This window comes from Terrapene carolina, unplaced genomic scaffold (assembly GCF_002925995.2).
Source record: "Terrapene carolina triunguis isolate 2854851 unplaced genomic scaffold, T_m_triunguis-2.0 Scaffold88, whole genome shotgun sequence".
NCBI classification, from domain to species: domain Eukaryota; kingdom Metazoa; phylum Chordata; order Testudines; family Emydidae; genus Terrapene; species Terrapene triunguis.
The window spans coordinates 46,829,473-46,854,312 of record NW_020664439.1 but is presented as its reverse complement, the minus strand read 5'-3'; the positions used below and the strand labels follow the sequence as shown (position 1 = coordinate 46,854,312).

General features: G+C 50.5%; 1 pseudogene; it reads left to right on the top strand.

The window, feature by feature from the left end:
* Positions 1-8,983: 8,983 nt before the first annotated feature.
* On the top strand, positions 8,984-13,454 carry LOC112108301 (annotated as a pseudogene).
* Positions 13,455-24,840: the final 11,386 nt, after the last annotated feature.

The following is a 24,840-nucleotide window of genomic DNA, read 5'->3' as shown; positions in this document are numbered from 1 at the left end:
GGAAAGAAGAAGTTAACATTGCCTGACGCAGCGTGGCAGGGAATGAATGGTTCCAGGGGCGACAGGGGTTTGCCTTTCCAATAGAGCCACACTGCCAGGGAGCTCAAGTGCTATTGTGAAGGTGTAAGCCACTGTACAGATGATGCTGTGGCCTGTAATGAATCCCCTGAGCTCAGCAGGGATCCTGGAGGTTCCGGGGAGGCAAACCCTAGCCCCCAAGGTGAGAATTCCTAGGACACTATCGGGTTTTCTCTCCCGCTTTCTTACAAGAAACATGGACCAGATGTAGAAGGTCCCAGTTCAATTCCCTGCTTTGCCCCAGAATCCCTACAGGACCCTGGGTGATTCTCTGAGTCTTCCTGCCTCAGTTTCCCCATCCATAAAATGGGAATAATCAATATTTTCCTACCTCCCTGGGCTGGTATGAGGATGAATGCATTAAAGTCTGTGAGGTGCTCAGATAATATGGTGATGAGGACCAATTAATTACCTAAAATAGATGGGGAGAGAATGGGTCCAGTGGCTGCAGGAACTGGCTGCCCAAGTGGACGCCATTGTATTCCCCAACGGAAGGGGGTCGTCTTCAGCAGCAGAATCTCCACCTTCTGGCTTGTCACCGGTATCTCAACAGAAACTCTAAAAGCTTCTGGAAACAAGCTAATTATTCAGCGATGAGACAGCCGGAGCTACAGGAATTGAAAGGAGACGGAGACGCATCAGGCTCAGGTCGTCTCATTCTCGGCGCCTATATTTCATGGTATATAAATGGATGGCTACTCGCCTGTATTTTCTGTTTTGGTCACTATGCGGGGCCAGTGCTTTTTGAGGCAGGGTCACGTTGCTGATCACTGGAGTGAAGCCGTTGCAAATAATGCTGTGGCAGATCCCCAAGCAGAGCCACACGGTACGATTCAGCTGCAGCAACCCAAGCTTCATGGCTGCTGCTGGCTTCAGAGCGTAGTGGGGTCTGCATAGCCTCAGAAATACATTCTAGAGGAGGCATGTTTAGGTTTCCTTGTCTCAGAGAGACAGATGCAACAGTTCAGGGCAACTGTACCTGTATTCCCCATCTGTGGGACACCAAGGGCTAGGCTTTTGGCTCCTCGGCCATCACCTCTATTGGGTGGAGACTCCCATCTCTTGCCTTCCTGACTGGGGGGTCTTCCAGGCTGCACAGTTCCCTGCCTACCCTGTGATATCCCCAGCAAGCCATACTGCCTAAACAGGCCAGTGTCTGTGCTTTGCTTTCTCTTCGAAGGCTGTGATCTGCGTGATTGTCAGCAGTTATATGTCTAAGCAAGCACATTTCTTTTTAAAGTGAAAGCATTACAGAGAAAACCTATTACAACAATAACAAACCTACACGCATGCTAATAAGCTTACCAGAGCTCACCCCCCAAACTCCAAGGGCTCTGGCAGGAGTCAGTCCGCCAAACCCCAGCCAGGGGCTTTCTGTGTTTACAAGTTCATATACAGCCTCAGCTCAGACCTAGCACCTGCATGAATAGTTCAGTCTTTCCTCTATACCGCTTGGGTCTTTGATCTTGGCCTCCTGGGACAGGCAATCGGCAGACAATGGTTCCCTTCTCAGGGCGTAGCTTCCAAAGGCTGAATTTTTGCATAACCAGAAGTGGGGGATTCGCATTCACCTCCCCCAGAGATTCCCCAGGCAAAACACCTCACACTGTCCTAAAAGTCCATTCTTGTCCGGCCCACTGTTCAGTACATTCCTTCCAAGTTCATAACACTGCCCAGGATTCACATCCCAGCCGCCCCGCCACTAGCAAGAGGTTGCATACAGTCCCGGCCCATGACAATACATAAACCGGTCATTTACTACCATGGACCCGGAACATACTTAAACCAAATTCAATGTGGTCTTCCAAGGATTCTGCAGGAAATTGCCAGGAAATCACTGCCACCAGATCACTTCACTCAGCTCACGGTGCACAGGACTGCTGACGATTTTGCAATCAGATTCCTCGGCCTATTTATTATTATATGTGGATTGTTTATTCGTATGACAATCCCCATTGTGCTAGGCACAGTACAAACACAAAGTAAGAGAGAGCCTCTGCCCTCAACAGTTTTCATGCTAAATGCAGAACTAGGAAGGTTTATCATCCCATTTCACAGATGGGGAACAGAGACCCCAAGAGGTTAACAGACTGGCCCAACATTACACAGAGACTTTGTGAGAGAGCCCGGAATTGAACCAAAAGCTCCCGAGTTCCAGTCCACTGCCTTAACTTTAAGACAAATCTTTATGTGACACTATTGTCATAGTTTTTACGGCTGTTTACACTGTGCATACTTTTGTCTGCTGTGCAAAGTGCTTTGGATTGAGTCTGGTCACCTCTTCAACCTAGCTAGCTAATTTAGGAACATTTCCTGCAAGGGGCCGGCTTGCACACATAAGCCCTATTTAATGGGAGTAAGATTTGCAGAATCAGGTCATAAGAACATAAGAACGGCCATTCTGGGTCAGACCAATGGTCCATTTAGCCCAGTATCCTGTCTACTGACAGTGGCCAGTGCCAGATGCCCCAGAGGGAATGAACAGAACAGGTAATCAGCAAGTGATCCATCCCCTGTTGTCCATTCCCAGCTTCTGGCAAACAGAGGCTAAGGACACCATCCCTGTCCATCCTGGTCCCTAATCCAATATCTATGTACACACAGGAGAAATCTGAGATGTTGTCTGGCAAGTCTGAGCATGCAGCAGGATGGCGGGGTGAGGGATAACGGTTTGGTTCGTCAATCTACAAACGATTGATTGTCACTTTAACCTGCTCTCTGCTGCAGCTAGTGTTACTGGCAGTAGCTGGAACGAGTCCCTGGGTGTGTATTCATAGCAGTGACTTATTTGAAACACTGATGGGAAATGTCTATGAAGAGCCACCCAAAGGTCTGGAAGCTGTAGCCTGAAGTATTACCTATAGAGAAAATCCACAGGTGGGTGGATTGGGCCTGGAAAAAGAAAGTTACTGATGTTTTTTTCAAAGGTGCTGAGCACTGATGACTCCCATTAACGTCAGCGGGACTGAAAACCAGGCCACGGATTTTTGGATGCAAGGAGCAAACTGGTTCGAGGGGGAGTTTTGCCAGGCGCTGTATGCTAGACTGCGACAGACAGTTTGCAAATATCCCAGCTCTGTGCTATAATAAAGGCATGTTGGCGTCAAATGTAAAGTGTGGCTGTACTCGGAAAAGTGACTGCCACTGTTGTACTCCACACGCCTTCTGCCTGCTGTGAATTCAGACTCAGCTCAGCTGCCTTCACTGAATAAATTACGTCTCTGCTGCTTTGTACCTCAGTTAGCCCGGCCGAACTAAGAGGATGGAAGCTGGATTCTATCCAATCCTGCACGTCCCAAACAGAACTGCTTAGTCATTACCAAGTATCAGGTCAGTCGCACCGTGCGCCCCCAGACCCATAAACCCCTGGGGCCCTGGATTGTAAGGTCATTCCCAATTTTCTTAGTTTCATTTCTCGCACTCCCCACATCCGCTTCCAAATAAAGCATAACCTGCCTTGAACTGTCTTTGGCTTTTTCCATAGTCATAAGAAGACAAGAAGCCCCAGGAGAAGCCCTGGTCTTTTCCACACCCAAGGAAATCATTTCTGTGCCAGGACATGGCTGTGCATTATGGATGGCCAAAAGTTATAGAGCAGAGGGCCACTTCTGCCAGTCAGCATGGCCCAGACTCTCATGCATGGAACAGAGTATTCAGAACAGAGCAAGGGCCCCGATTCTTGGGTTCAGCCAGCCGAGGCTTGTAGCAGGTGACTCTATGGCATCTTTCCACTTCCCTGGATCCTGGGGGCTCCCCATGTAAATTACAGCAACATGCGGGCTGCTCTAACCTACAGGCACGTGCGGCTGTATCCCTGCTCCCCAGTCCTATGTGGTATTCTTCCTTCACCAAGGAGCTTTGGGGGTTTGATCCTGCAGGGTTCTCGGTGCCTCCTGCCAGGAGTGGAGCACTTCATGGAGCTGGAGTCTGCAAGGTGCTGAGCGCCTCCTGGGAGGGGTTGTGCCCCCTCAGCCCATCCACAGGAGCTGAGGCACAGAGGGCCTATCAGCACCAGCCCCAAAGAGGCATGTTGCAAGAGGCATTTAACAGCAGGACTCAGCCCTAGTTCTCCTAGAATAAAGCAGGAGGGCGTGTGATTGATGGATGGGAAGGTTATGCACAGGCAGTAAAAGGACTTGCACTTACTTTCCCATCCCAACACACTTCAGCTTCTCTGAGAGCTTTTCACTCAGCCAGAATAATGCAACGCCCTTAACCAACGCTGTAGAGAGGAAAAAAACCTATGAATCACTTATTACCCCATGACAAATGCTAAATGCCATTTCCTAGAATAAGTTATTTAGAATCATTTATTTGGACAGAGATAGTGGCTTCCTTGGAGCGATTTTTAGACTCGAGATCAAGGGGCATTTTGTGCGTCAGCCATTCATGGAACAGGATATTGACATGCAGATTCCAAACGGGAGGGTTGTGCTTAGACCTAGCCGACACTTTCTTGTGTGCACAGAACTCAGACCTGCCCGTGCATTGCACCATAGGTCAGTTGGTGAACGAATCCACCTGTGTATTGTTTTTCTTGGTCCTGCAGCTGATTCAGATGACGAAACGCATTTGACTAGGGTCCCTTATGAAATGAGGGACTCAAAGAGAACAAAGGCACCGACACGCGGGTAGATTAGATTGTGATTCGGGGCCACTGCATCCACTGGATCCCCAGGGCAGCTGGGTCCTCACTGCAACTTCAGCACTGTTGTGACCTGGGTCTCTTTTGTCTACTTCCTCCTTTGTGCATTAGCATCACTGAATGGAGCACCAGCCTGAGAATGAGGTGGAAGCCCCAGCAGAGGAAGCTCAAAAGCACAGCATTAGGAGATGTACCCCCGACTGTCTGTATTGTGATAGCACCTTTAGGCAACCAATCAGCTCAGGGCTCCGTTGTGCTTGGCACTGCACAGAGCCACAGATGGCGAGACAGTCCCCACCCCAAGACAAAGGGTTGGAGACAGGGACGATGATCACACCCATTGCACAGAAAGGAGCTGAGACCCAGATAACTCGCCTGGGGTCCCCCAGTCGGTTGGTGTGGGGTAGCTGGCATGGTGGGGTGAGGATGTGGAGGTGGCTGCAGAGGCCAAAGGTCACTTTCCAGTTTGGAAGGCAGGGCTCTGGACTGCAGGAGCCAGGCCGCAGTGAGTGGCATGGTCTGGCTGCGGTACTGCTAGAGAGCTGGGTCAGGTTTGATGAAAATCAACGTAACTGGTACCTAAATGCCTTATTGAGAAGAACAGCACAGAGTCTGCCGCAGAGCTAGGAACTCAGCCTGGGTGTCCTGACTTCCAGATCACGGACTTAAGCACGGGACCATCCTTCCTCTCCTGACTGCAGCTGCCCCTGGGGAGGAGCGCAAAGAGAGAGAGGGTGAAAAGAATCTTCCCCTTTCTATGCCCAGGTGCTGCCCTGTTGCAGCGGTTATGATCCCTGAAGGCAAGGACCAGGGGCATTTGGAACCACCGGCTGCACTGGGCTTCTAAAATGTGTCTTATGTAAGGAGGGGTAGGTTGCGATAAGGGTTTGCCGTCTGTCCCACATCCCCTTCCGTACCAGCCAGTGCAGCCAAGCCAGCAGAGGGGTGAGGAGCATGCATTGCAACCCGTTAAAAAGCCCAACTCAGATGCCAACGGAAGATGGTTTAAACCAACCAAGATATCTTTTTAGCCGCAGAGCGAGCACAAAATAACTTTTCCTCCCCACGGAGTCAGATGTTTCTGCTAAGGCAAGCTGTAGATGTAAGACAAAGGCTCTGAAGGGACTTTGTCACGTCTTGGGAAGGAAAACTGAAGAAACACATGGAAAGAGGACAAGATATTTGAATTAAAACTCTGTGTGTGTGTGTGTGTGTGTATTTGTTTTTCCTGGCACCGGGAAAGGGAACAGACCATTTAGACTGTGTAACTTTCGTGGGCCAGGGACTGTGTTAGCACAGTGGGCCCTGACCAAGGCCTGAGCCTTTGAGCGCTGCTGCTACACAGTTATTATTCCCGACCATGTCAGACCTCAAGCAATAATTCAGATTGGGAGCGACCAACAGGAGTTCACTTGTGATAGTTCAGTGGCCCCTTCAGGGAAGGCGGGTCCTCAAGCTGAGTGCTCACATGGCAAAGGGCACTATCCTAAGAACAGAGGCCAAGGATTAAATGAGCCACTGAGACTTCCTCGGGGGCAGGAGGGGGACAGAGGGGGGAAGTTTGTGCTGCTCATGCCCATGCTGTATCTATTGTGTGGCTGCACAGAGGAGGCCAGGGCAGATGGGGAGTGTGCTGATGCTCACGTAGACTAGATTCACTAATGGGATAGATACGGGGCACAGATGCTGGTTACGATCCAGCCGTTTTGGGTTATCGGCAGGAGTACTTCGGGCCAGGTCCTGAAGTCTTGTTTGCTTCGTTAATACCCCGGGTAATGGCAAAGGTGACTAGCTGAGTAAGTGCTTAGTGAAAGCTGAGTACGGGTTTTAAATTCTGGCTGGTTGCATATCTCCAGCACCCTGCCTTCCAAAAGGCCTCTTCGGGGCTTCACAACAAACACGGGCATGGCTCTGCTGCAGTAATCGCCGTTACATCAGCTTTGGCACAAGGGAGATGAAAGTCAGGACCCACCAACCACACAGAATTAAACGCAGGGAGTCTACGAGCTCACCCCGGGTGACGAGCAGACAATTAAATCCCCTCCAGAACAAAAGATAAAAACGAAGGTGCCGCTCTGTCATAAAACAGGGCTTGGAACCGGATTTCCAGGATTGTTCCTTGGTCCATCTCAGACTCAAGGCGAACAGACATTCTTCCTAGGACCGGGGTCCTATGGAGGCAACATTTTGAAGATGGGATTTTCAGATGAATAGAGGTAAGTGCAAAGTATTGTTCCCCGAGAGCAATAGAGGACTACTCAGTAATGACTGTTAATTGGTAATGATCGCTTTCCCTTCTTTCTCCAGTTTAAACACAGATGGTTTTTGTCCATCTGCTGCTGCTTTTGAATTGACCATCCCCATCTCCCTCCCTGAGGCCTATCTGTTTTCTTTAGGCCAGGGACAAGCAGTCCTGCTCGATTCCCCTTTCTGATTCCTTTCAGTTCTGTGTTCTCTACCCACTGCCACTTTCCCTCCATGGCAACGTAGATAAACAATCCTGTTCAGGCCCAGGAGGGTGTGCATCTCACTTTGACACTGCACCACTAAGATTGCTTTCGTTGCAATTGCAACATCCTAGGAACATAGTGAAGGGTGGCATTAGCCTTCCCCACCCCCACTCCGTTTGTACCTGATCCTAATGGGTGATCCCTGACAAAGCCCTGGCTGGGATGATTTAGTTGGGGATTGGTCCTGCTTTGAGCAGGGGGTGGGACTAGATGACCTCCTGAGGTCCCTTCCAACCCTGATATTCTATGATTCTATGATCCCAGCTTATTTCTACAGGGGAAGGTGACAATCCCACAAGGTCCCTGTAAAAAACTATGCCTTGGAGAGAAATTCCTTCCCAACCCCAGGAGGCAGCATTGTCTAGCAGACTAAGCACAGAACAGAGAGCCAGGAATTCCCGCATTTTACTCCTGCTTCTGCGCCTGGTTCACTATGGGCATTACAAAGTTAGGTCGATGTAAGCCGCCTTGCATCAACCTAGTTGTGCCTGTGTCTACACTCAAATCTGTCTCCCCCCAGTGTAAGCTCTCCATGATGCCGACATAGTAACGCCACCTCCCCGAGCGGCACTGAGCCGTGGTCCATGTACTGAGGTCAACACAGCATGGATGTAGACAATGAGTTAGCTATGTCGACCTAACAGTCCTCCAGCAGCTAACCCACAATGCCCCTCACTGACTGCTCTGGTCATAATTGTGAACTCCACTGCTTAGGGGTCATGGAGACTGGAAACCCCCCCCCACACCCCCCCACACCTTTAAAACCCCATGAATTTTTGAAATGCCTTTTCCTGATTGTTCATCTTGGCAGGCACCTAGCAGCTCTCCACTGCTGTGTGCAACTGCCCTCAATTAGCCGGAGAGAGTCTCTCAAGGGCTAATCGGTCTCTCCCTGATCTGACCGACTTTAACTGTGTACGTCTTATAGAATCATAGAAATGTCGGGCTGGAAGGGACCTCAAGAAGTCATCCAGTCCATCCCCTTTTTCACCGAGGCAGGACCAACTAAGCCCCCACGACCATCCCTTACAGGTGTTTGTCTAACATGTTCATAAAAACCTCCAATGATGGCATAGCTGGGTTGTCGAGGTGGTGTCTCCTTGTGGTTTTTCTGGGCACAACTCACCCCATTGCGAGAGCATCATCCCTCACAGATTTGGGGTTGTGCCGTAGCTGGAAAGCTACGGGGCACCCTAAAATCCTACTCCTTCTAGGGGGGGGTCTGAATCAAAAAACAAACCAACCCGGAAACGGTGAACTTCAGAACCAGGCTGATCTGCAGGTGCGTCAGGAGGACCTACGCTCATCTGCTCTGGGCTTGTCTCTGGGCAGCTTGTTAATCCCTTTCTGTCAGTTTCCCTGGGCCTTGTCAACCCAGACCACCAAATGGTGTGCTCCGACAGTGCGCTCTCCTAGGATCTCAGGGAGAACCAGGCTTCCCTTGACAAGGAAGTAGCATAGCTCTGCTCTTCTTCCTGGTCAGTCCTCTCTAGGGGGATTCCACAGCCTCCCTAGGTCACCGGTTCCAGTACTTCATTACCCTCTAGTTAGAAAGCTTTTCCTAATTTCTAACCTAAATCTCCCTTGCTGCGAACTAAGCGGATCCTTCCTTCTCTTACCTCAGTGGACATGGAGCCTGGTTGATCACCATCCTCTTTAGAACAGCGTCTTACATATTTGAAGACTGTTACCATGTCCCCCACCCTTGGCCTTCTCTTCTCGGGACTCAACATGGGTGGATGACGTCACAATGACCTGCCGTCGTCAGACCCAAGGCAGTGAGCTCATCGGCTCTCACAAGCAGGAGCAGCAGATGATCACCAGGAAGCCGACGCTGCTGCTGGAACATCAGCAGCTCCTCCAGCAGCTGCAGGGGGCAAGGACCTCCGAAAGACCCTCGGCAGCGCATTTGGAAGCTCTTGTCACCCCGCCGGGTCACCCACCTAGGAACCGATGGTGCAGGAGGTTCTGGCACCCAAAGTAAACAAAGGTCGGCGCCAAGCAACATGTTTGAACTTGAGCTCTCAGAAGACTCGTGTGAGGAAGTGGCGGCAGCTGTCCTTCCAGCCTCCTGCATCCAGCAGTTGGCCAGCAGCAACTGGAAGGAGAGGTTTTCCGGCATGGAGGCATTTCAGAAGGCTGTGGAAGAAATAGAGAAGAACACCATGCCCTGCCAGGCCCTGGTGAGGCTGCTGGAGAAGGATCGTGGCTGGGAGGAAACCAAACTCCCGGTGATGCAGAAAAAGCTTCACATCATCACCCTGATCGCCCAGAAGGGAAACTTTTCCAGAACGTCAGCTCAGGTCGTCTTGGCCGGCCTGGTGGGGAAGGTGGGCGACGTGATCTGCAGCAGCGACGCCAAAGGAGCCCTGACAGCGATCGCAGAGGCCTGTGCGCTGCCGTGGACAGCCGGCAAAGTCACGACATTGGCTTTCTCACAGACCCAGCCCAGGACCCAGGCAGAAGCCCTGAACTGGCTGGCGAACGCCGTTACAGAGTTCGGCTTCGCTGGGATGGAGGTGAAGGCCTTGGTCAGTACCATAAAGGCTGCCCTTGCTGCTGGTCACCCGGATGTACGGGCCTCTGCCTTCATCCTGCTGGGGACCATTTCTCTGTACGTGGGCGCCCCTCTGAGAGCGTTCTTCGAGGGCGAGATGCTGCCCCTTCTCTCCCAGATTGACGCCGAGCTGGAGAAGATGAAAGGGCAGAGCCCACCTGCTCCCACCCGGGGCAGCTCCAAGCACTGTAGGGGGAGCGGAGATGAGGGGAAGGGAGGGGACCCCCAGGACCAGGGCAGGACTGAGGCTGTGGATATCAGTGACAGGATCACCTCAGCGCTGGTGTCGAAGCTGTGGGACAAGAGCTGGAGGATCCGGCAGGAGGGGCTGGACGAGGTGGCGGGTATCCTCAGCGACGCCAGCCTCATCCAGCCGAATGTGGGAGGCCTCCCAGCTGCCCTGAGGGCTTGTCTCCAGGAGCCCAACACAATCCTGGTGCAGCAGACCCTGAGAATCCTCCAGCGACTGGCCACCGCCGTGGGCCCGAGCATCAAGCAGCACGTGAGGGAGCTGGGCGTCCCCCTGGTCGCCATCTTCAGGGACAGCAAGAGCAACGTGAGAGCCTCGGCCCTCATGGCCGTGAATGCCTGGGCCGAGCAGATCGGCACGAAGGACTGGCTGGAGGGGGAGGACTCTTCCGAAGAGCCGAGAGAGGAAAACGCTTTCCAACGGCAAGAGCTGCTGGGCTGGCTGGCTGAGAAGCTGCCTGCGCTCCATTCTGCCCCCTCAGATCTGCTGCGGGGTGTACCTCACCTCTACGCCTGCCTGGGAGATTGCAATGGCGACGTGCGGCAGGCGGCCCAGGAAGCCCTGCCCTTCTTCTTGATGCACCTCGGATTTGAGGAGATGGCCGAAGCCGCTCGCCAACTGAAGCCGACTACCAAGGACCACGTAGTGGCCATGCTGGAGACAGCCAAAGCCAACCCTCCGGACAAGCCCACTGTTCCTGCTAAGTTGCCTTCCAGGCTGCCAAGGGTCACAGCCATCCCGGCCTTCACCTCAGCCTCAGCCACATCCCACCTGGCATCAGCCTTTTCTTCCCCAGCCCCTGCTGGAGACTCAGTGTCCAGCAGCGCCCTGGAGCGGAAGCCTGGACCCAAAGAAGCCACATTAGGAGCGGCTGCCCTGAAAGTCAAAGGCTTACCAGAGGGGGGGAAGGTGCAAATAAAGGCCAGCCTGAAGGATGGTGGCAACAAGCTGGGTCCTATTTTTATCACCGTCCCCAAAGGGAAAGAGCAGAGGGCAAAGGACGAGAGAGGGCGGAAGGTGCTGAGGTGGAACTTCACTGCCCCCAGCAACAAGTACGCAGAGCAGCTGAAGGCTCAGATGTGCAGCTGTGTGTCCAACTGGCTGCAGGAGGAGATGTTTCACTCCAACTTCCAGCACCACATCAAAGCGTTGGCCATCCTGGTCAAGCACTTGGAGAGGGAGAAGGACGGCCTCATCAGCTGCCTGGACCTGATCCTGAAGTGGCTTACCCTGCGGTTCTTCGACAACAACACCTGGGTTCTGACGAAGAGCCTGGAGTATCTCAGGCTGCTGTTCTCCTTGCTGAGCCGGGAGAGATACCAGCTGACTGAGCACGAGGCAGCATCTTTCCTCCCTTACCTGGTCATGAAGATGGGGGAGACAAAAGAGGTTCTCCTCAGGGAGGTGCATGCTGTTTTGAAGAGCGTCTGCTTGGTCTATCCAGCCAGGAAGATGTTCAGCTTCATCATGGAAGGAGCCAGGTCCAAGAACGCCAAGCAGCAGGCAGGATGCCTCGCTGAGCTGGGATATTTAGTCAAAGCCTACGGCATGGAAGTGTGCCAGCCGAGCCCTGGCAAAGCCTTCAAGGTGATATCTGCCTTCATCGGAGACCAAAACAACGCCATCTGCAGTGCTGCCTTAAACATCATTGTGACCGCTCACCACGTGCATGGGGAAGGGGTGCTCAAGCTGATTGGGAATCTTTCAGAGAAACACATGAGGATGCTAGAAGAGAGCATGGAACAGGCAGCCAACAGGCCAGTGGCTTCTCCGGCCAAACAGGCCACGGAGAGACCACCGCATGCGCTGAGTGCAAGTGCTAATGACAGCATGGGATCAGCAGAGGACACACCCTCTAAACCCAGTCACGCCCACAGCACGGGAGCAGACATGGAGACGGGGCAGGCAGCTCCCCAGGCATTCCAGCTGGACGTAGAGGAGCCCGAGAATGTGCATGACTCTCTCCAGTGCAAGAGTCCCAAACTGGATGGCACCACTCAGCCAGGTGCAATCCCTGAACCCCAGCCCCATGCTGTCTCCCTGCACCCTAATGGCATGCACAGCAACGTTGCCTCCACCATCAACTTCATTATCCACCACGTGGCCAGTGGCGATGTTGACACCATCATCCAGGCTCTGGCGCAGATCGATGAGATCCTGAAGCAGGAGGACAAGGCGGAAGCCATGTCTGGCCACATCAACCAGTTCCTCATAGCCACCTTGCGGCAGCTCCGGTACATCCACAGGCTGCAGGTGGGGGAGGAGAAACTGGGGAAGGACCAAGTAATTCAGCTGTACGGCTGCATCATTCGCAACATGATGCTGTTGTTCCAGACTGAGAGCCTGGCCCGGGAGGCCTCCACAGGGGTGTTGAAGGATCTGCTCCACAGTTTCATCACCTTGATGCTGGATTCTCTGGTGGAGGACCTGGAAGAAGGGCAAGAGGTCATCCAGTCCATCAATCTCCTAATGAAAAAGGTGCTGGAGCAGTCTGACCAGACCAGAATATTTAGTGCCTTGCTCGCCCTGCTCCAGGATAGCCTAACGGCTGCAGCTGGCCCACCCAAGTTCCCCGAGCTGGTGGCCAAGTATCTGTGGAGAATCACGCAGCTTCTCCCTCGAACAATCAGCACCGTCAACCTGGACCAGATTCTACTGGACATCCACCTCTTCATGGAGGCGCTCCCCCAAGAGAAACTGAAGCAGTGCACAAGCCCGTTCCCCCAGATAGCTCTGAAAACTCTACTGCACTCCCTGAGCAGGCTGACAGGGCCTGAGATCCTGGACCACCTCACCATGATAGAGAACAAGGGGGAGTCGGAGCTGGAGGCTCACCTGCGCCGGGCGACGAGGCTCTCCACCATGCAGGCTGCCAACAAGACAGATACAGATGCCAGTCAGGGGGTCTCTCATGCGGCCGACAAGGCTGCAATGGGCAAAGTCAATGACATGTTAGCAGACATCTTTCAGAAGATTGGCTCCAAGGAGAACGCTAGGGAGGGTCTGGAGGAGCTGTATGAATACAAGAAGAAATGCCCCGATGCGGACTTGGAGCCTTTCCTGGAAAACTTCTCCCTCCTCTTCCGCAGCTACGTAAAGCACGGCCTGGCAGTGATGGGCATGGAGCGAGAGGGCAAACAGCACCTTCTGCCTGGCACAGGGATTCCCCTTCAGACTCCGGCTCCTCCTCCCACTAGGACAGCCTCCTCCCCAGGAGAGCATACATATGGGGACGAGGTGGGGCCATCTCTCTGCCTAGACAGGCTGAGGCGTCGATGTAGCGGCACAAAATCCTGCAGCCAGCTCCCCCGCCCCCGGCGACCTTCAAAGCCTGAAGAGCCCCTGACCCATGTCTCCCCGGACAAGCAGAGCAGCAAACTCCCCCGGTATGTGAAGATCCAGGAGCCGAACTAGTAACCCGGACCTGCCATCCTGCTGAGTGTTTCTCCGCTGGCATCGGCACCAGCCAGCCCTTTTCTTCCTCTTCCCCATCAGCCACCACACATGATGGGAACACACAATAAAAAGACAAATATAGAGCGGTCGCCAGTGAATGGCTGGTGGGCTGGGGGCAGCTTTCAGTGACTCAACTAGAAGTCTTCCTGGTTTAGAGTGGCCTCATTTAGGCCTTCAGTTAAGCGTGGATTTAGGTGGGGAGGTAGGAAGGAGACAGTAAGCAGGAGAGCTGGGGGCACACAGCAGTAAGGAACGAGGGGGGGATGCTGGTCTCAGGACACCAGGGCTTTTTCCCCCCACAACATGAGCAGATTCTAACAGTTTCTTGCCGATTTCTTGCTTAGTTTTTTATGACTGTAAATGTCAGGAGCAGATAGCGCCAGCACGGAGATTAGCGGAGGATAGCCATTACAATCGGGTACATCCCTAGAGAGACAGACCAACCTGTAATTGACAGGGCAACTTGAAAGGAACTTCCCCTATAGGCGAGGCTGCTCCATAATTGCGTTCTAGGGGGAGGTTCCGGATGGACCTCTGAAGCTGCTGGGCGTGGTTACTGATTTCTAGTCTCTTGAGAAGCTCTCAAGAAGGTTCCAGGCAAAATGCTGCCCTGATTGACATGGCCCTGCAGAATTTCATTTGCCATTGGGTTGTGCGGGCAGAGAGTCAGGGCTGGACTGGGCTTTGTGAGTCAGCCCTATCAGAGGCACTGTGCCAATCTACTCCTTGACCATGGATGCGGTCCAGCCAACAACAGTCCTTCCCCCTACTTCCAGTCCTTACGACCACGGCCAGATTTAGGGGTAAGTGACCCAGGCGACCACCTGGGGTGCCGGGCTTGGTGGGGTGGGGTGTTTGTTAGTAACAAACGGGAAAATAGAACATTTAAAGTAACATGTTTCAGGGATTCCATATATGGATTCACTTTCACTAACCTCCTAGAATGTTCTGGACCTTTATAGAATCTCATGGAACCTTCCATGGAACTACATTTTCCTTGGACCTCCTAGATGTTGTCAGCCAGGCCCTCGCGGGTCTATAAGGGTCAGGGTGTCACCAGTCAGTCAGTGAGATATAAATACAGATTTACAGATCCTAGCGTGCAAATTTATCGCCTTAGATGACAGGGATAAATCACGCATGCAAATCGTACGTCAAAGTTGTGAAATGGGCTACAAATGCATAAAAAATAAGGTATTCAAAAGTTTAACTAATGGGGGGGTGTTCCGAAGATGCTCCTCACCTGGGGTGCCATTTGGTCTAGGGCCGACCCTGCTTACAACACAGGATGAGATGGGCCACTGCTCTGGTTCAGTGTGGCTATCATCCTGGAGATCTCATGCAGGTGGGAGGTGCCCGCCTGATGAACTTGTAGACTTGGTCTCTGTGGCCACAGAGTAGCCAGTAAACATTTCCCCCACCCTGTCCTGGAGGGACCACAACAGGGGATGTTCAGTCTCTATTGCCCACTCAATCCATTGGCTCCTTACCAAAGTTGCCACCAGAGATCCTAAGAAGCATCATAAACTTGCCACCGGGCCTTTTTTATTGTCTGCCTTGTGCTGTTATTTATATTGCAATAGGGCCTAGAGGCCCCAGCCTAGCTCAGGGTCTCATTGTGTTTGGTGCTGTCCCAAAGAGTCAGATAGAGAAGACAAAGGAGGGACAGTTACTGCTATTTCCACAGAGAGGCGCTGAAGCGCAGAGAGTAAACGCCTAACATAGTCTGTGGCGGAGCCAGGAACTGAAGCCAGCTCTCTCAAATTCCAGCCCAGTGCCTGAACAAGACCATCCCCCCCTTTCCATGCCGAGGGGTGAACTGTTGGTTTAAATCAGCAGCAAGGAGTGAGGCGAGACCCAACACAGCTGGAGAAGACTCAAGACAAGCTCTGCAGGGAAGGAGAGAGGGGCTTTAATGCTGCTTTCCTTATTCTGAGAAAGTTCCTTGTTCAGTGTCTGAAGAAAGTTGCTTTCTGTGATTCTTTACCATTGACACATGCTATTTTCTTGTTTTCTTTCCCTGCTGCACCCATCACTGTAGTACCTGAGGGCTGATATATTCCAGCCTCTGCTCTTTACTTTTGTACCACAATATAGATATTTATTTATATCCATTTTTTTGCTTACAAAAGGGATTGACCTGGTGACATTCTGAGAACTATGGCCCCAATCCAGCAAAGCACTTAAATACACGTTTAACTTGACGCCCATTAGCTTGAATAAGACTATGCGTGTGCTTAAAGTTAAGCAAATACCTAAGTGGTATGCTGGATCATGGTCAGAGTGCTCAGTTCTGGCTTGACTGAGCCCCTTGTGAGCAGCGCTGATCCTGCCATACACTGCAAACAATTTATGGGACTCATTTAGTCCTGTTTTCTGTTGGCAAATTATCTGTGGACAGACCACGACTTTTATACATTGCTCCATTTTTTTGAAATTGACTGACAATGAACATACCTGAGTCAAGGATCGTAACAGGGAATGCATTAGGGAAGGCGGTTTGTACCAATCTATGTGTTTTCTCTTAGGGAGAATCAATAAGACACAGAATTTCAAACCCACTTAATACGTGTCAAACTAAAAGAGTCTAATGCAGTGGGGTTGCTATGGAGAACCATAGAATGCCAATTTGTTCTACAGAACACTGATACCTCCCTCTACCATCACAGAAGAGTTTCGAGAAAACCTTGTAACACTATGTTAGTTTGACATAAGACCTCATGTACTTAGTCTGTAAAATGCCCACTTTCTCCCAAGCACCCCAGGACAGGAATTATATTTATGTCTTGTGCAGCATGATGCACTTCGGGGGAGGGGAGGTGCTCAATAAATAAATATTGTTTGTAAACAATTAAGCATAATTATGAAATGCCTTTACAATTCTGAACTCAAACTGAGCATTTCAGCTGGCTGTTAGAGATGGCGTGTTAAAAAGAAACCCACCCTCTGACTGTTAGCCCTGTTTGTTGTATAATTTCTATTTTCGTACAAAATATACCCCACAATTTCACAGGTGTTATTACAGCTCTTGGGCAGCTAATGTTACTTAGTCTTTGACCACATACTTCACCGTATAATACCATTGAACCAGGCTATAATAACCCAGCAACACAATAACATCCCAACGATGCTAGCATAACCCCACTCAATGACTGCTATAATCACCCACTAATACACTGTATTCATAACCTCCCCACCGCCCATGAACAACTGAAACATGTTATAATGGCCCTGCCACCCACTGAATTCATTGCACCACTATAATCAGCCAGTCCTGTCTTGCTGTTATACCTCCACCAGGTGGTACATCTGAAATTGTCCACAAACATGTTCCTGTCATAAAGGCCACCCTACTAATGCTCTGCCATCATAACGTTACTCAACCCATGCCATAGTCTCTCAGCAATGCAATGCCTGTTTCACACTGCAGGAGAAAATAACCCTTAGCTAATAGACACAGATCGTATGTGTATATTGTGGCCAACAAGGGCAAACTGAGGGCTGTCTCGCAGGGCCAGGGCTAGGTTTTTTGCCACCCCAAGCAAAAAAAAAAAAAAAAAAAAAAAAGGTGTCCGGAGTACCACCCCCGAAATTGTGCTGCCCCAACCACATGCTTGGTTTGCTGGTGCCTAGAGCTGGCCCTGCTGTCTCGTAACAGTGAAGGTTTCATAGATTTCATAGATTCCAAAGCTACACGGGACCGTTGCGATCACCTACTCTGACCTCCAGTATCACACAGGCCAGAGAATGTTCCCAAAATAATTCCTAGAACCTCTAATCCGTTCCTCAAGCACTTGAACTGTAAAACCAGGGAAATGTCTAGCTTTTTTAGCACGTCCTTTTCCTAGTAGTAGTCGGCAACTAGCTAGGCTATTATCGCTATTCTTCATTATTCGTATTCCCACAGTGCCTAGCGATCACACTCTTGGATCAGGACCTCATTCTGAGAGGCTCTGTACAAACACAGAGAAAAGCCATCGTCGTCCAAATGAGTTTCCAATCTAAGTAAGCAACGGCTCGCTTTCTGGCGTCCCAGGATACTGAATTGTTTCTCGGGGCATCTAATCTGGCTTGCCAATTTAAAATGTAAGTTACAAAAAGAAATCTTCATTGTTTAGATCTCTTGAAAAGATGTTTTCTGTTGTTTCTCAGTGTTGTGTGGTTGTTATATTCCATGTTTGGATTTGATTCTCACACTGGCGTCTCATCAAAAATGTTGCTTGTTTCTTATAAACTAGCAGAGGATCAGACGGACGATGGCAGTAATCGAGACACTAGTCCCAAGCCACAAAATCCGATCCTGATCCCTACCTAGGCTTCCTAAGGCAGTAAGGTTTTGGTTTCGCCCACTCGAGAGATAGGAATCCAGATGTGGATCTGAACTTCCACAGGTTTGGGGGATCTTTGGATCTGGGATAATGGTTCAGTCTCATCACTTGTATGATCAATAAACTGTGGGCTGGTTGTGGTCATTCTTTATGCCAATCCACATGTTGGGAATTCTGCCTCCTGCACTGTTAGTGTTCTTGTGATTGTACCTGTCCAGCTCCTAACTCAGAGTAAAAGCAAGCAAATCAAATAGAACTTCATCTCTTTCAGTCCAAAGAAGGAGATTCCTCTGCATTCTTCTGTTGGAGGAGAGGGTCAGTGTTGAGATGGGACTGCCTACAATGGCATGTCGCTGATCTGCGACCGCTAGCAACAAATATCTCCAACGGCCGGAGATGGGACATTAAATGGGGAAGGCTCTTACTACAGAGAATTCTTTCCCAGGTGTCTGGCTACTGGGTCCTGCCCACATGCTCAGGGTCTAACTGATCATCATGTTAGGGGTTGGGAAGGAATTTTCCCCAGTGTCAGACTGGCAGAAGCTCTGGGGGAGTTTCGCCTTTCTCTGCAGCACAGGTCACTTGCAGGTTTACACTAGCATGAATGGTGGATTCTCGTGACTTTAAACCATGATCTGAGGGTGCTGGTCTGTTACAGCAGTGGATGGGTGAGGTTCTGTGGCCTGCGGATGTGCAGGAGGTCAGACTAGATGATCACAATGGTCCCTCTATGAGTCTGTGAGTCTCCCCACCCTGTAGGAGATTCAGAGTCCTGCCTATGCATTGCACAGATCCCTAGAATTAGAGCAGACCTCGGGGGATCTGGATGAAGGCTCTATGCCTCCCACCAGCCTACTGAGGAGAGTCCACTTTAAGGGATTTCCCCAGCATGGTAGGGGCTACTCAGGAAAATTATAGTAAATGAATTTTCTTCTTGTGTTTGCACTGGGTGTAATCGGCGGTGCACGATTCTCCCGCCTAGCCACAGAGCTGCTGTCTGCATGGGGATGCAGATATACATATTCCAGGGTCCCCTCCACACAGATCTCAAGGGAATAGTCTGGCCTGACAGCTTTCACTCTCTGTTTACTCAGGCCAAGCTCCTGTTTAGCTTGCTGGAGTATGCCCCAAATACAGACATCAGGAGAAAGCAGGGTCAGGGAAATCAATGAATTATAAATAAATACAGCATAAACAAATCCATCAGCGTGATAAAAACAGTAGACGGAGCCACGCTAATTAAAAATACAATAATCCAGATAGTGGAGATGTATTTAAAATGGGGGCAATTACAGGTTTTAATATCTTGGTTCAAATTAACGGCAGCCGCCAAGCGGCTGTGCAAACGTGTTCTTTATCATGAGCTGATGTTAGAAAGGCAGCCCCACGCGCTCTCACTCCGGCTAATTTTCTCCTCTCCTTGTAAAACAACTTGTCGGTATCATTTCCTTTTGGAGCCTTGAGGAGGAAAGCCCCAAGCTGAAGCTAAATTAAATCCCCCTCAAACGTTTCTCTTCTTGCAAGCTGTAAAAATGGCCAGGATCAGTCATTTGGGGCCCAATGCTGACGCAATGCGCTCTCCATGCAAATATCTGGGAGCCATTGGCATCATTACAGGGAAAACTCAAATCATGTGTTACAACAGGACTGCAGTGAAAAGGCAGGGCGGAGGAGGGCTCATCCTGCGAGGTACTGAGTGCCCTCAATGCCCAGTGAAGTCAGAGGAGGTGCAGTTTCTCATCACTTGCAAGATCAAGCCCTGTAACAAAACCAAAGCGTGATTTCTTATCCAGGACCCACTTTAACCCAGAGTTGGGACTTTGTCCCCACTCGTGGCTCAACCAGGTGAAGAAGTTTCTGTGTCTGCCACTGCCTCTGAGCTGATTCTTTAGCTCACGCAGCAGAGGCTCATGCATGTAGATGTGGTGGTTGTGGGTTCATTTCCTACGGATGCCCCAGCCAGGGGTTCACTCACACTCAGGTTGGGGAGCAGTTCCCATTGCTTGTCTGCTCACCCGCGCGGGGAAAAGGGGGCCACAACCCAGCCCCAAACTAAGCTCCAAAAATTAAAAAGATGTGGCATGAGTGAAGGTTAGCTAATCTGGGAGCCTGAAGTCCGCATGTCCAGCCACATGCCTCTCAGGCACTGACAATGCAGTCATCCCCATGGAAGAGCATCAAGCCCAGGCGAGAGGACAGCGCCATCTCCAGGGCCTGTTTCTTCCCTGACCCCTGTATCACAAGGAATCCCACTAGGGCTAGTTGTGGTGAAGCTGGCGAAGGGGTGAAAACTACAGACTCACTTCAAATAAGCCATTACATGGATTGGCTTTCAAACACCATCATCCTCAGAGCTAGATTTGAACCGGCGGCCAAGAGGAGAAAACTCCATAGCCCATAACCAACCTGCTAGCCTGAAGACTTGGATTAAAATTAGCTGAAGATGCAGAACATTGGGGAGGACTTGCACACTCCAGGGCTTGAAAAGCAAAAGATGTCCTCTCCAGTCCAAGCCATAATGCAGGGAGCATGGGCAACAGATCAAAGGCACAGTGCAATGGAGCTGGGGGACACCCTGCATAACCAGACCAGCGCCGTGCCATAACTTTAGGTTACTTTGCCCTCTATCAGCTCACAATGCTCTCTTCTCTTCTGCAACCTGCAGGCGCCTCTGACCATTCTACATAGGAATGGTTCTAATGGAACAGATTAATGGTCAGTTTTCATCCAACGGGCACTTGCCAACACACTTGTCCTAACTTAGCAGAACTCCCACAATGCAACCCGGCTAATTGCATTACATGTCGTTGGCATTCCTCGTGGTATTTTTGTACTTCTGCTCCCAGATAGCATCTGGACTTGCAGAGATGCACCAAGCTGGAACGTGACCGGGAGAGTAAAGAGAATGGATCGCCTTAAAAAGATGTCAGCGTGGAAAATGAGCAAAGTAGCGTACACATGTGCGTGTCACCGGTTCTTCCCTAGCTGCTCACCCACTCCTATTTCCTGCTCATTGTAAAACGATAATTAGCTGTGAACCCCCTGCTCCCCGGCCCCAGTTCATTTGCATCTAGTTCTGCGCATGAGATTAAAATCAGCAGCCCATTGGCAAGGGACCCGTGTCTTTCTAATTAGCGGTGAACTCTCCTCTTTCCTGTTTACCCAAAGGGTGCGCAAACATCCAGCAAGAGGGACGCGGCGTTGCAACTGCACCAGGAGATGAAATTATCTGGCCTGTGCATTAAGATTAATAAATATTAACTTTTCTTGAGTTTTACTGCCTGCCTAAGATGGAAACAATGAACTTTCCTAATTAATCAAATTACGGCTATAAAATGATTTCCTTTTAGGAGGTTCGTTTCTGTTTTTCTGGCAATTAGCACCGCTGACTCGACCACCCGGCTTTCGAATGTTTCGAAATATGGGAAATGGCAGAAGTGCCATCGTGTGTTAATGGAGTCGTAATACGTATTAGCTAATCAAGTGTGAAGAGCCTGTTCACTCTGAGTGCTGTAATGATTTGAGAGCTTTTAAAAAAAAACATGTCAAACCTTCATTTTATTTGCATTTATTATATTAAAAAAAAACAAACAAACCCCTGACTGCTGCTTGTGAACTTCCACAAGGTGACCAGGTACAAAGGAGATGTTCAAATGTCTGATTTTTCCTTTTGATTGTCTCTTGCCTTTTATCTTCTTATGGTGTTCATAGAATCCAAGGCCAGAAGAGACCCCTGTGATCTTCTAGTCCAGTGGTTCTCAAATTTCTGTACTGGTGACCCCCTTCACATAGCAAGCCTCTGAGTGCGACCCCCCCTAATAAATTAAAAACACTTTTTAAATATATTTAACACCATTATAAATGCTGGAGGCAAAGCGGGGTTTGGGGTGGAGGCTGACAGCTCGTGACCCCCCCATGTAATAACCTCGCAACCCCCTGAGGGGTCCCGACCCCCAGTTTGAGAACCCCTGTTCTAGTCTGACCTCTGGCTTCGAACAAACCAGAGAATTTCAGCTAGTGGTTCCTGCATGCAGCCCAATAGCTTCTGATTGAGCTCGAGCAGAGCTTTTCAGTCTTCAATCGATTTATGATTTAAAGGCTCCGAGTGGTGGAGAATTCCCCGCCGGCTCCCTGGGTAAGTTGTTCCAATGGTTAATTACCCTCACCGTTAAATTTTGCATCTGATTTCCAGTTTGAATGTATCTGGCTTCAACTTCCAGCCCTTGTTATGCCTTTGTCTGTTAACGAGGCTTTTCAAAACAATCCTGTCCGATACAACCTCTTTTGCTGGGAAAAATGCCGTCAAATGGGTGAGAAGGGTTCTAAATGTGGGTGATTTACCCTGGCTCCTTTGTGCAAGGGGAAATGGTGGCCGAGATGCCCCATGCTTCCCGACCACCCGGGTTCAGTGTTCTGCAGCAGCCCTTTCCCTGCCAGCCTGGAGGGACTCATGGAAGAAGAACAAGAGCGTGGCCAGGGGTCTGTGATTCACTGGCCGTCCCGGGCACAGAGCTGCAGCACAGGGGCTGTGATAATGGCCACACGGGTATTCCGTGGCTTGGGATATAGGGTTCCAGTGCCCTGCTCCGCCCGGAGAGCCCCTGCACACCGGTTGCTTGCTCAGGGGGCATTTGTTCCAGCATGAGCTGAACATGGCCAAGTCCAGGCCCTGAGCTAGAAGTTTGCGGATGGTTAGAAAAACCCTACAGGATAAAACGGATTTCCTGGCGGCGTCCCCCACCCAGTCTCTATTGGTGAGTGCAATGTGGCCATCACCCGAGCGGCCGCGTGTAGCCAGGGCGGCCTCTGCAGAGCCCTGCCCCTTCTTCAGGGCGCCTTAAACAAAACTCCACAGAGCGTTGTTCACCCACTCACAGCCCTTCCTAGGGGCTGGTTTCTTTGAGAGCACAGAGTTCCAAACACAAGCACAAAAACACATCTTCCCCCCGGCCGTAAGCCAGGCACAGCTCCCTGTCCCTGAGGGACCATCCCTTTCTGGTGTCTGAGCAGGGGAAGAAGATGCAAGGTCTCCTTACCAGCCTCAGCTCCCTTCTCCAAGGCCCACAGCAGGAGAGCTTCACGCCCTGCAGCTTCACTGTGCAGTTCTCCCGCCTAGCTCTGCTAACACTGAACTTCCTTTGGCCCTTTATAGCCCAGATGCGGTCCTCTATCGCCTTCATTGGCTCAGCTGGGAGCCCCTGCTCTGGCACAGGGGAGCCGGACCAACTTCACAGCCACCCTGTGAGAAGGAGTTTCACATTCAGGTCTGACCCTGACTGCCTGGTTCTAGCTTGGCTCTGAAAACCCCACTAGGCTCTTTCGGCATCTCACATCATCACCAGCATGAAAGACTCTTCGCCCATAACCTAGCAGGAAAGAGGGGTGAATCGTAAGGGGGAAAAGACTCCAGCTCTCCCTTTGCAGGCCTGAGAGCTGTCAAACTGCTGTTTGTCTGCAAGGAGATATGCATGGAACAGAAAAAGAGCTAAATCCTCGTTGCCCTTCTCCTTCCATTTATTCAGTGAGGTCAGTGGTAAACTCAGTGAGTTTGACATGAATAAGTCAAGCAGGATATGGCTGGGGCAGGTGCTACGGTCCATATTCCAAAGAGCCATTTGTCTGACCCCAGATGTTCCTTAACTGGTTGGCCAAGGCTAACCAAAGACCTGGGGCCTAATTCTCTCCTGCCTTGCACTTGGTGTGGTCATTTCTATCTGTGCAGACTGAGTGGCTCACCCACTTTGCACGAACCTAGCCCAGCAGTGATTGCACAAGGTGTAAAGCTGTGGGGAACCCGGCCGCTGGATTCAGTTGTGTGGTGTTTCTAAAGCAAGGCTTGTCACCCTGGCTGAGAGCAAGGATGGCTTTGCCAGAACCAAGTGCATTTGTGACACTACATAAGGCAAGAGAAATTGGCCTGAAAAGTAATACAAACTTTTCAATTCCTTTCATTACTCCCTGCTCGACAGGAGCTCAGCATCGCTACCCCGACGGAGAAGTCAAGTATTTCTCTCCAGGGTGGACATTTATTATTTCAAAACCCATTTAATTTTCCATCTGAACAAAGCTTTAAAAAAGGTAGATCTCAGACAGCTCCAGGGTTCTGTTCAATACCAAACTGAGCTATACATCATGTCAATTACACGTGGTAACTAACCAGGGGAAAATTTCAATCCATAGATTCCTGTGGGTTTGAGATACATGTCATGGACGCACATTGCCAGGAGTGCTCCCGCAAAAGCATTCAAACAGAGGTTGGAAAACACCTCACGCAGCCCAAGAAGCACATGCTCAATGCTGGAATGCAGCAGGGACACATGTTGTATGTACCCACAAGCCTGCTAATAACCTGAGAAGGCTCCATGCTTGTAAAACTAAACTGGCTCTTTATTGATACCTATTCAAAGACATGCTGCAGATGCAGCTAGCATTCCAGCCATGTGCACACAGACTGACTTCCTGGTGCAGTCTCCAAACTCTTCCCTCCTGCAACCTGTTCCCCTCCCTCTAGGTTCCATGCAGGTTAACTGAACAGGCACTGTCATTTATATACTTGGACAGTGCCCAGCACATTGGGACTCTGACACATTGGATGCTACCTGCTACCAAATGTTAAACAATCTTTGCAAGTCTTTATTCAGAAATGGAGGCCACATCCAGCCATAGCTGCAAACACACACCTGCAACAATGTGGAATATGCTTCTGTTAGCAAAAGCCAATGCTCCAAATGATTCCTTGAGCCCATTGAAGCATATGGAAAGACGCCCATTGACTTCAGTGGGCTTTGGAGCAACCTGTCCTGAGCCTAAATCGGGTGCCTTTATCAGACACCAATAACACTGTTACAGTCAGAGCTGCAACATACTAGTGTCCTTCATCTCCTGGACCTGCCCCTGTGGCATTCCTTGCACCTTCTACATTGCTTCAGATATTACCAGGTAGGCAAGCTAGGCTGTGGTTTGATCCAGATACACGATGATAATTACTGTTGTTCTAGACACACATCTGATAACGT